Consider the following 12,762-nt stretch of genomic DNA (forward strand, 5'->3'; position numbering starts at 1 on the left):
CCTGGGATTCTGTAATTGGTTAATATAAACTTTTAAAAAGCTCTTAACATGGCTAAGCTTTTCGGTAATTCTTTGAAAATGTCTAACATTCTGAAATAAACTTTACAAAGACCCCTAAGAATCTTAATGTGGCTCAGCCAGAGCCATTTAATTGTGGCTAGTTAGAAAAACATGATCTCTTTCAGCCGCTTAGATGCTATTGGTCCTTACAAAATGGAAGTGATGGGAGTTAATGCTGGATTGAAGTTCTTTTATCTGGAGGTCTCCCTGTCTGGAACACATCAACAAGAACACTTCAACAAGAACCAGGCTTGTATCTGAGCAGACCAAGTCAGCATTGCAACATCCACGTTGCTTACACTTTATTCATCAGGTAGAACCTCTTGCTGGGTGCTTTCGGATGCTCCTGTGACACACCTTTCTCACATGGTTGGGCAACTGCTTCTCCACGACAGCTCAGAAGCATCAAAGTAGATGTCTGGTGGACACTGGTCAAACAAGTAATACCCATTGAGAAGAGAGAAGACAAAGTACAAAAAACAGGTGCAAGGATTTTAAGACGCCACCTGGTGTAGGGACAGATGGCCCATGTTTCAGCTCATAAAGGCCTCACAGTATTAGAGGACATGAAGAAGTTAAATGGTGTTTGATATACTGGGTTTAAGATTGACTTAGGTTTCCATCAAAACCTGGAAAGTTTGTACTATAGGAGTAAGCTTCAGTTTTTTAAAAAGGTTAGTGGTAGAACCTCTGATTTCCCAACCCACAGGCCTTAGTCTTACCCTCTCCCCTTTGACAATGAATGTGTTGATCTTATGCGAATACTAGACAAGTAGGTACATGGGCACGTGTGCACACGTTTGTTCAAGTGCTCACGTGTACGTACACACACACACGCACACTGCAACAACCAGATTGTGGGCTCTAAGCTGCTGCTCTATGAAAACTTTGGACCTGCCACTGTCCCTTGGGCAAATGAAGCATTGTGAAGTGGAGGAAGTCTGACTGTTTTAAGTAAGCGAGGTAGGAGAATCTTTAAATTAGATGAAACAAGCCTGGGCGTCTGCACTTTTAAACACTCCTTAGGTGACTCATATGCAGCCGGGGTTGAGAACCACTGAGAAACATCTGCACAAATTAATCGGGAGTAAATGCGATTAGGATGCTTGATTGTTCATATCTTCCTTCTCATCTTTGTGAAGTCATTTTCAGATTGCATGATAGGAAAAAACAAACACACCGTATCTATGTGCCATCCTTTGCCACCATTTTCCACATCAGACTAATGCTAACGTCTCTATTAACGGTCATCTGGTTTCTGCTTCAGTGCCTCATCTCACAGAGCAGCCTTTGGCCTGGTGCTCTGGACAGTCAGTTTAGCCTCATCCTGAAATTCCAGGCAGAGATCCATCCATCCGCACTCTGGGTTCAGCAGGTCCCCTCGGTTTCCAATGAGAGGCGTGGGGTGGGGTGGGTGGAAAGAGGGATTTGGAGTCACATGGAGGTTTAGGCCTTGCCTCTACCTACTAGATACGTGATCTGTAACTAACTCAGACTCAGTTCCTTTATCTCCAGAATTAGTGTCAAGGCAGGTCAAGAATTGATTAGATACTGGTTTTAATCATAGCTTTACACTTTCTTTCTCAGATCACTTGAGTTTGAATACTTAGAATTTGTTTCTTTATTTTTCAAGTCTCCTAGTCCTCTTGAACATTATTCTGTATAATCTTTGGCCATAAAATTCTATGTACATCTATGAATTTTTAATCTGCTTCCCCACGTAGTTGCAGATATATCCTACGACAGGAACATTTTCCCCGGCGCCTCTGCTTTTAGCTGTATGAAGCTTTGGGAGGATGTGGGAGAGCAGAAGCCCCTTCTGCACTGGGTCTTGCCTCTGCTCCAGTTCTGTGCCAGCATGGGCCTGGATGCTTCCTCCACCTGCTCTCTGCTGTAGGGTTTTCTCTGGGCTTCCTCTTCCGTTCAGTGATAACCCAAACTCTGTCCACCACATGCCTCTTGTCAGGGTTCATGGTTTCCCACAGGTGTTTAGCTTTTGCCATACAGCAGGAATTTTTTTAATAGGCTTTATTTTTTAGAGCAGTTTTAGATTCACAGCAAAATTGAGTGGGAAGATTGGAAATTCCCATATATTCCCTGTACCCACAAACACACAACCTCCCCTGCTGTCGGCATCCTGCAGCCCAGTAGTACATTTGTTACAATTTATGAATCTATGTTGACGTCATTATCACCCAAAGTCCATAGTTTACATCAGGGTTCACTCATGGTGTTGTACATTCTATGAGTTTTGACAAACGTATAATGACATGAATCCACCGTTATAGCATCATACAGAGTAGAGTAGTTTCACTGCCCTAAAAATCCTCTGTGCTCCACCTGTTCCTCCCTCCCCACTAACCCCTGGCAACCACTGATCTTTTTCCTGTCTCCACAGTTTTGCCTTTTCCAGAATGTCATATAGTTGGAATCACACAGTATATAGCCTTTTCAGATTGGCTTCTTTCAGTTAGTGATATGCATTTAAGGTTCATCTATGTCTTTTCATGTCTTGATAGCTCATTTATTTTTAGCATTGAATAATAATCCTCTGTCTGGATGTACCACAGTTTATCTATTCACCTACTAAAGAATGTCTTGGTTGCTTCCAAGTTTTGGAAATGAATAAAACTGCTATAAACATCTGTGTACAAGTTTTTGTATGGACTTGTTTTCTGTCTGCTTGGGTAGATACCAAGGAGCACAAGTGCTGGATTTTTGGTAAGAGTATGTTTAGTTTTATAAGAAACTGCCAAACTGTCTTCCAAAGTGGCTGTACCACTTTGTATCACCTCCAGCGATGTATGCGAGTTCCTGTTGCTCCACATCCTTGTCAGCATTTGGTGTTGCCAGTGTTCCAGATTTTGGTCATTCTAATAGATATGTATCTCGTTTAAATTTGCATTTCCCTGATGACGTATGATGTGGAACACCTTTTCATATGCTTATTTGCCATCTGTTTATCTTCTTTGATGCGGGGTCTGTTAAGATCTTTGGCTCACTTTTAAATCAGATTGTTTTTTTATTGTTGAGTTTTAAGAGTTCTTTGTATATTTTGGATAACAGTCCTTTATCAGTCTTTCGCAAATATTTTCTCCCAGTCTGTGGCTTGTCTAATTCTCTTGACGTTGTCTTTCGCTGAGGAGAAGTTTTAATTTTGATGAAGTCCAGTTTATCAGTTATTTCTTTCATGGCTCATGCCTTTGGTGTTGTATCTAAAAAGACATCATCATGCTCGAGGTGATCTAGATTTTTCTGCTTTCTTCTAGGAGTTTTATAGTTTTGTGTTTTACATTTAGGTCTATGATCCATTTCGAGTTAGTTTTTATAGAAGGTGTAAGATCTGTGTCTAGATTCATTTTTTTGCATGTGGATGTCCAATTGTTCAAATACCATTTGTTTTGAAAAGTCTGTCATTGCTCCATTGTATTGCATTTGCTCCTTTGTCAACAATGAGTTGACTGTATTTATTGGGGTCTTATTTCTGGGCTCTCTGTTCTGTTCCATTGATCCAGTCTGTTCTTTCACCAATACCACATGTCTTGATTACTGTAGCTTTATAGTAAGTCTTAAAGTCAGGTAGTGTCACTCCTCCATCTTTGTTCTTCTCCTTCAATAACGAGTTGGCTATTCTGGGTCTTTTTTGCCTCTCCATATAGAGTCAGTTTGTCAATATCTATACTGCAGGATTTTTACTAGGTATTTATATTTGGAAAAAACGTACAACTTTCCATGGCCGTATTGTTTCATAAGTTTCATTGCTCAAGCCCATCTATGGGGAAGAATTCCTGCCTTCTTTAAAATCTCAAGTTGACTTTTATCCACCTTCCCAGATTTATGCATTGATGCAAACTTCTGAGCCTCTTCTTCCCCTGAGAGTCACTGGGGAGCTTCCTCTGTTATTTTTCTGTTTCACTGTGACATGCCTGATTTCCTCCAGCATCCGGTTTATCTGTTGTAGCTGGGTACACATTCCCCCTCCCTCTTGGTTATCAATTTCAAGAGCTCTTGATTAGATCAGTGGATTTAAAGGCAGATAGATTGACTTGGACTTCCCACTAAGGAAAAAACGGGTCACAAACAGAATCGGGCTGCCATTTAGAGCTCCTACCTGGTAGCACTGGGAGCAGTCGATTGCATCTCAGTAGTGGATTAAAGGCCCAAAGGGAGCCTGGTGACTCACTCTCAAATTTAACAAATCATCCTTAAGACGGGATATTTTAATCCCTGCGAGTGCAAAGCTCTGCCTCATGGTCTCGCTTCGTGCACTGTACGTGGGCCAGACGCCTTCTCAAGTCAACGTGGGAAACAAAAATGGAAAACAACATTGAAAGATCACATTTTTATACTTGAAATGTTATGTTTTCTACTTTGCAATTTTTAATGGCTAAGTGAATAAACTGCCGTGAAACATTTTAAAACTGAGCAAACACCCATGAAAGAGCCTCCTTACAGGTATCTAAAAGATTACAGTTCTCAAAGTGCTTGCTTGTGACTCGCCTTCTGGCCGTCAGGAGTGAGGTAGCTGCTGCATTCGAAGTCGTCATGAACAATCTTGGCTATTAAGGAACTAAGTGAAATAAGTTGGTTCTCATGGAAAAATGTTCTCCTCTGTGGTTTTGAATTTTATTTTCAAAGAATCTCTTGAATCTATTGCTTCACAGATGACCTCTATGACCATATTCTTTTCATGAGGAGGGTATCTCTTAGACATTTCTAGACTTCCCCTCAGACCGAGATCCTAGAGGTGGGAAATTTATACAAGAGGGTCCTTATAAGGTCCAAAGAAGAGTTGAAACTTCTAGGGAGTTATGGATGCCTGGCATTTGATATATTATGCCTTCTCACTTTCTAAATACATTTTGATGGGTAAGCTGGTAGGTTCAGTCAACAGAACCACCTAGAACAGCTCTCAAAGCATTTGACCAGAGAATGAGCTGGGTTGTCCACATTAACTTCCTGTTTCCCAGAAGTGAAGAAGACAGAACTTTGGGGAGCAACGCCATTGAAAGGGTGAGTGGAGGACAAGTCCACAAAGAAGCATGACGGGAAGTGGCTGAAGCGTTTGGCGGAATCCAAGACAGAGGGGCGATATGGAAGCCCAGGGAGGGAGAGGTTAATGTAGTCACGTGCTGCCATGAGGTCAAGTTAAAAAAGAAAAAGCATCTACTAAATTCTCATTGGTGACCAGAGTGAGTCAGTTTAATAGAGCAGTGATGGCAGAAGTCAGATTTCAGTGGGGTGAAGAGTGAATGATGCCAGAGGCTGATCAATGTTAACATTTTATCAGGTGTTATATGCAAGGCATTAAAGCCAGACAGCAGTGACCCGGCCTCACCAGCCCTGGTTATTAATCTACGTACACTCATCCCAGCATTTTCTCTTTGTTCTATTTTAATAACCCAGAGACACCTAATGGTGCATTTATCTTCCTAAACAAACAAACAGATGCACAAACTGTCAGTGCACTTGGAGCGTTGACATTAACCCAAGGCTTGCATTGTTAGCATGAAGGCATTCAGGGTCTGGGGAACAGGCCAAAGGGCTGGACCTTCCCACTCTGGGGTTCTCAAATAGTTCTGCCATGCTGACAACTATCATAACTGGTTCAGGGACGTTACATCCAGTCACTGCCCGAGGTTTTCTCTTTCAGGCAACATTTCATGGCTGTGTTTCTGCTGTGGTTCTCCTGGAGAGCATATAGCAAGGGCTCTCAAACTTTAATGGGTATAAATAACATCAGAAAAGATTCTTCACTCTCACTCCCAAAGATTCTTATGAGGTAGGAGGTCCAGGGCCACTCATGCAGAAAAAAAATAATTGTAATGAAAGACGTGGTCTTCACACATGCTTGATTCTCTTTATTGTAAGCTGGGGACCAGCAGAGGCTAAGGAGGAGTGTCTCTAAAATCTTTTCCAGCTCTAATGTTCTATTTCTTCATTCAACAAATATTTATTGAGCTTTTAGTGTGTTCTGGTCCCTCTTCTATGTACTGGGAATATAGCAGTAAACAATGTCCTGATTTCATGGAGCTTACAGTTTAGTAGGGAAAGAAAGATAATTTAGGGGAAATTAAGCAAAATATGTAGAACCTTAGAAAGTGTTAAGTATTATGGAGAAAAATAAAGCAGGACAGATGGACAGAAAGTGCTATGGGAGCTGTGATGTTAAATACCACGGCCAGGGAAAGCCTCTCTGAAAAGGTACCGTTTGAGCAAAGAGCTGAGGGAGGCGGGAGAGCGAGGCTGGCAGGTACCAGGAGGAAGGGCTTCCAGGCAGAGGGAATGGCGGGAGCAAAGGCCCTGGGAAGCTGGAGTCGCAGTGAGGTCAGTGTGGCTAGAGCTGAGTGAACTGGGGGTTGAGCAGGAAGAGGTGCAATCTGGGAAGAGACAAGATCACAGCCCTGAAGGCCATTGTCAGAACTTGTTACTCTGAGACTGGGAGACCTGGAAGCCTTTGAGCAAGGGAGGGACTGATCTAAAAAGACTGTGGGAGCAGAAAAGTAAGTTATAAAAGGGGAAGAGTTAGGAGACGCTGCACTAACACAGGTAAGGAGGGATGGTGGCTTCAACCAGGGTGGTAACAGTAGGAGTGAAGAGAAATGGTCAGATTTGGGATTTACTTTGAAGGGTTTTTGTTCAGAGAGTGTTGCCATTTACCCAGGTGGAGAAGGCTCTGAGGGGAAATCAGGTATTCAGTTTGGGACTCATTAAGTTTGTGACACTATTAAACTCCCAAGGGCATAGGCTGAGCAGACAGTTGACGCTCCAGTCTGAAGTTCAGGGATGAGTTCGAGGCTGGAGACAAACATTTAGGAGTTGTTAGCCTAATGATGCTGTTTAGAGCCATAAACCTGGATGAGTTCACCAAAGCAGCGAGTGTAGACATTTCTTTCTGCCTGAAAAACTCCCTTTAACAATTTTTTGTAGTGCAGGCCTGCTGACAATGAATTCGCTCAGCTTTTATTTGTCTGAAAAAGTCTCCATCTGCTTTGATCTTGAAGGATATTTTTGCTGGGTAAAGAAACCTAGGTTGAAGAAAAGAGAAATGGTAATTAGTGAGGTGAGGGAGGTGCTAGCTAATGCTGTGGTGGTGATCAGTTTGCAATATATAAATGTCAAATCAACATGTTGTAAACCTTAAACTTATGCAATGTTATATGTCAATTATATCTCAATAAAGCCAGGGGAAAAAAAGAAACAAGAAACCTAGGTTGACAATTTGGTTTTCTTTCAATTCTTTAGAGATGGATCTCCATTATTTTATGGCTCACATAGTTTCAAACATAAAGTCTGCTTTTACTGTTATCTTCGTTTTTCTGAACATCATGCATTTTTTTTTCCTTTAGCTGCTTTAAAATTTTTCTGTTTATTATTGGTGTTCAGAAATTTGATTGTGATGCTCTCTGACATGGTTTTCTTCATATTTATTCCATTTGGGGTTCATTGGACTTCTTGGACTTGTGGATTTATTGTCTTAATCAAATTTGGAACATTTTTGGCCATTATTTTTTCAAATATTTTTTCTGTCGCCTTCTCTCTCCTCTCTTTTTGGGACTACAATTGCCTGTATGTTAAATGTTCCACGAGTCACTGATGCTCATTGTTTTCCGTCTTTTTTCTCTGTGCTTCATTTTGGATAATTTATATTACTATGTTTTCAAGATTATTGATCTTTTCCTCTGTGTAATTTGATAGTAATCCCATCCAATGAGTTTTTTACTTCATATATTTTGTTTTTCTTCTCTAGATATTCCATTGGGTCTTTAAAAAATTTATATTTTATTCCTGCCCTTATTATGGTAATGTTTTCCTCTACCTTCTTGAATATGGGCAGTATATTCATAATCACTCTTTTAATATCCTTGATATTCATTGTGTCTATCATTTCTGGGTCTGTATACTAATTTTTCTCTTCATTATGGATTATATTTTTCTGCTTCTTTGTATACCTGGACATTTTTGATTGAGTGCCAGACATTGTGAATTTTATATTGTTGGGTGCTGGATTTTGTTGTGTTCCTTTAAATCATGTTTGTTTGTTTGTTTTTCTTTTTGGTGCTGAGTTAAGTTACTTAGAATTAATTGGTTTCTTTTGAGCCTTGGTCTCAAGATGTGTTAGGGTAGTTACAGACCAGGCCTATTTCAACCTCACTACTACGAGGATAACTTTTCTGAAGGATAGTACACAATAACCCATGTTTCCAAGGTCTTTCCACTCTGATTGGAGGGAATACAAACTATGTTAACTTTGTGCTTCAGTGATTATTTTGCCTACTCCTTCCAGGTGGTTCTTTCCCGAGCATCAAGTAGGTTTTTTTAATGCATGTGCAGATCGGAACTCGGCTAAAGATTCACAGGGACCCTTCTAAGATCACCAGAGCTCTCTCTCTGTGCAGCTCTCTTCTTTCTAGTACTCTGCCCCACAAATCCTAGCCACCTGGGCCTCTCTGAACTCTGATCTCTAGCTCCTCAACTCAGCAAGATAACTGGCTCTGTTCGGGTCACCCCTCCCTGTGCTGTGGCCTGGAAACTGCATCCAGGCAATTAGCTGGTGTAACTGTTCCCCTTCTCTCTGGGGTCAAAGGCTTGCACTGCCTGTTGTCCGCTGTGTGAAAACCATTGTTCCCTGTATTTTGTCCAGCTTTCTAGTTGCATAAAGCAGGAGGATAAATCCTGTCCTCCTTAAACGTAAACTCCATTTGGGCCAGAAGTGGAAATTATTATTTTTTCAATCCTAGTTTTACCACCACCTAATATTTTTTAACATGTTGAATTTTATGCAGTGTATCTGTCCAGTCTAAATTACAAACAACAGAAACTGATTCTCATTCAACCAGAAAATTAACTTTTCTGAAAGATTGGTAGCTCATAACATTGCCATGGAAGTTGGAGATCTAGGCTCAGAAGGTGAAAAAACAAAGGGAGGTTAAATTTCCAGAACCTCAAAAAAAAAAAAAAAATTCTGCCACAGAACAGCCCTATGAGTATACAGGGTCCACCAGCTTGGATCACAGGACTCTGGTGCTTTCATCATCAACCGTGACTCTGGACAATGGACACTGCCAGGGGCGTGGCAGCCTCGGCATCTCTGGACACCAGGTGTGGCTGACTTGGCCACATTCTTTTCTTAACATTTTATCTTATTGACACTTTAAATTATTGATCTCCAATATATTTGGGGTTCCATCAGTTTCAAACAAACTTTTCCTACTAACCCTCTGAAGTTCCTCAAAAGCAGCCTCTGCAGGATCCTGGATGGTGACGTTGTTGAGGGGAGACAAATCACAGGCACATGTGACTACAGAGGCCAGTTTGGTTCCTCTTATAGAAACTCAGAAGTTTCTAGATCCTGGATTCGTGAGTCTGGTCTGCCAAGTTCAGCTTCTTCTTGACCTAGATCCTGGGTCTCAGACATGCTGTGTTGTTCTTACTACTTCTATCCCATGGCATGTCCGAGGCCTCTTGCCAAGCAGCCCTGGTTCCTAAGAAAGCAAGTTCCTTCTGTCCGTTTTGAGTAAGTAGCAGGAAGGCCTGAATGATAAAAATCCTCTGGCTCACAGCTGCCTCTGCCCCTTCTCTTCCTGGAAGTCAGAATGATTTCCTGAAACAAATAGTTAAGTCGTGTTGACACAGGTGGCCTCAGTTCTCAGTCCTGATGATTAAGCTACATGGTCACAAGGTCTCAAGTCTCAATGCCCGGCCCCAGCAAGCCTGTGGTGCTAAGCCTCGAGTGGAAAGAGGTGGGTCAGGGGCTGGAGCCTCTGTGACACAGGTGGGGTCCAGAGCCAGCAGTGGAGGGCAGCCAGGGAAGAGGGAGGTGTCGGCCAGAGCCTTCAAAGGCTGTCCCTTTCACTCTTCCTGCTCAGCCTCTGCCCTGTGTGTCATTGTCCAGTGATTCCCGACCACTCATCCGCTTGCCCTTTGTGTTCTCAGCCCTTTGCTGGAGCTGCGGGGAGCGACATCCAGAACAGGTTCCTCGCACACAGCTCTCCGCCGGCCAGAGTGCTTCCCAGGCTGGAGACTAATCTTGCATCCAGAGTCAGCCCTAAAGAACAGAAAAGAAAAATCCTTGGGCATCCTCTCTGCTCCACCCTTCAATGCTCTTAAGTCCTCTTAGGTCCTTCGGGGCCCCGGGTTGCCTCTCTTGGTCTCATGCCTTGAGGCATAGCTCCTAAACTAATACATAGAAAATAGTAACTAATAGAGGCTGTCTACCTCTCAGGAGTATTTACATTTTAGTGGTGAATTTGCGAAAAAGAGAGAGGTCTTCAACAGCCACGGGAGTGTGACACAAATAAGGTCATTACGGATACCTTGCTAGCCGAGGAAGAAAATTCCGGGGTGTGGAGGAGTGTGAATTCCCCAAGTCTATCGAATCACATGTTTGCTTTGATTAAACAAGAGGGACACTTCACTGAGTTTCTGCAGAGCCTTGCACAGTCGCACACGCCCAACTTCTACTTCCTACACCCAGCAGAAATTGACTTATGCAAAATGCCCGCCGCCCACCTGCCCTGTCTCCACACACACACACACACACACACACACACACACACGTGTGCATGTAAGTGGTTTTTGAAGGGTTGGCCAGTTTAAAATTTCGGTCCAAATTGGTTAAATAAAAAAATCAAGATAACAAACTTGTATCATTCAGGCAGCTGATAGCAACTAACAAAATGAGAATCCCTGTGGGCACTCTGACAGGTAAGATGTAAAATGGAGATTAAGGGGTTTAAGGGGAAATTTGAAAAACAAATAGCTAAAGATAAAAAGATATATATAACAAATTGTGTGGGAGTAAATCTTCAGACACACCTGTAATTCTTCCTGGCGGTAAGATGGGCAGCCCTGGGCCACCACGGGCAGTGTGAGCCACACAGTCTCCCCCGGGGGCCGTGATGGGTTTTCCCATCAGAAATGCCTCTCACTTGCAGCCAGGCCTCTCGGCCACAGTAGATATAACACGATGTCTGCTGCTGGGACCTAAACTCTTCCTCAAGCCTCCATTGCATTTTGGAGCCGTCTCCCTCCCTCCATCTCTCGCTATTTCCAGCTTTTGCCGGGTGAGGTGTTAGGGAGAGGAGGGTCAAGAGGCCAGCAGTGGGAAGGAAGCAGCTAGAGCAGCCCCAGGGTTTTCTAACTTCAGTTTTCTTATTGAATTTTCTGAGTGTCCCATCATCAGTGGTTCTCAGCCCTGGCTACCCATTGGAATCATGTGGGCACTTTGAATAATCAGGGTTTCTGGGCCCCATCCCAGACCATTTGAAAGAGAGTCTTTGCAGGTGGGACCAGACGTCACATTTTTTAAAGCTCCCAGGTGACTCTAAGGGGCAGCCAGGCTGTACCTCACTGACTGGAGAGCAGCTTTCTTACCCCTGTGTGGGACAAGGGTGTCCATGAAGCATTCTGGAGGATATTTCTAGGACAAGAGATCCCTGCATCCCCAGCTCTCTCATCTGCCAGAATTTCTAGAACCTGCTCTACCCACCTGGCCTTTACCAGGGGGCAAACGCATTTCCCAGGGAGCCACCTTCTTCACTCACCTCTCCCTTGGGGTGATCTCACCAAATCCCCCTCTGCCTACAGCAAGGGTGTGGGGTGTGTGTATGCAGAAGTTGGGGAAGGGGATGGTTGACACTTTGCTCCCCACCCCTAAGTCAGTGCTTCTCAAAACTTGACTGTGCACATAGGAATCACCTGGGGATCTTGTTAAAATACAGATTCTGATTCAGGAGGCCTGGGGTGGGGCTGAGATTCTGCCTTTCATTTTTTTTGGGGGGGGGGCGGTGCTGAGGAAGATTTGCCCTGGGCTAACATCTGTTGCCAATCTTCCTCTATTTTGTATGTGGGTCACTGCCCCAGCATGGCCACAAGTGGTGTAGGTCCATGCCCGGGACCTGGCCCAGGCCGCCAAAGTGGAGCGCGACAGACTTAACCACTACACCACCAAGGCTGGCCCTGGTTCTGCATTTCTAACAAGCTCCCAGGCGGTGCTGATGCTGCCGTTTGGTGGACCCACTTGGAATAGCGAGGCCATAGGATGCTGCTTCCCTCCACCCCTTCCTTAGAAGTTTTTGGGGTTTAAATTTGAACCAACTGGGTTAGGTGGCTTCATAGGTTAGGCTACCAGGAATGAGGGGCACCTGGGATCTTTGCTTGGGGTACGATGTGACTATACTGATTTGGCTCAGACAAGGTTGCAAGCTTGATGCTACACTAAGGCTAGAGCCCAGGTGAGAAGCTGTCTCCTCTCCAGGCCAGAGGACAGAGCTGTGAGGCACATCCACAGCAAATCAACCACAATCGCAAGTCAACATGGAAGGATAGTCCCTCTCCTGTCCATGTCCTCTGTGACTGCTCGCTTAAGGCTAACATCTGTGCTCATGCTGACTCAATTATACTGGAATCACCTGCTGTCACCTGTCCTTCTGCAACATGCCAGTTCCTACCTGTTTCCTTAGAGCTCCAGGAGACACCTTAGGAAGCAATGTATGTTAAAGCTTCGAGCTGAGAGTAGGTGCTCAATAAATACATTTGCTGGGTGAGTGTGAATAAAATAATTCGCTTGAATATTCCACTCAATATTTCCAAAGTGCCAGCATCAGGACACAGTGGTGTCACTTAATAGGAAATACTAAGCAGGGCGCAATGTTGCTAGTATCTCTATGATAGCTTCCACTAAGGGGATTTCTTTGATTT

This window comes from Ceratotherium simum, chromosome 14 (assembly GCF_057802395.1).
Source record: "Ceratotherium simum simum isolate JZ-2026a chromosome 14, ASM5780239v1, whole genome shotgun sequence".
NCBI classification, from domain to species: domain Eukaryota; kingdom Metazoa; phylum Chordata; class Mammalia; order Perissodactyla; family Rhinocerotidae; genus Ceratotherium; species Ceratotherium simum.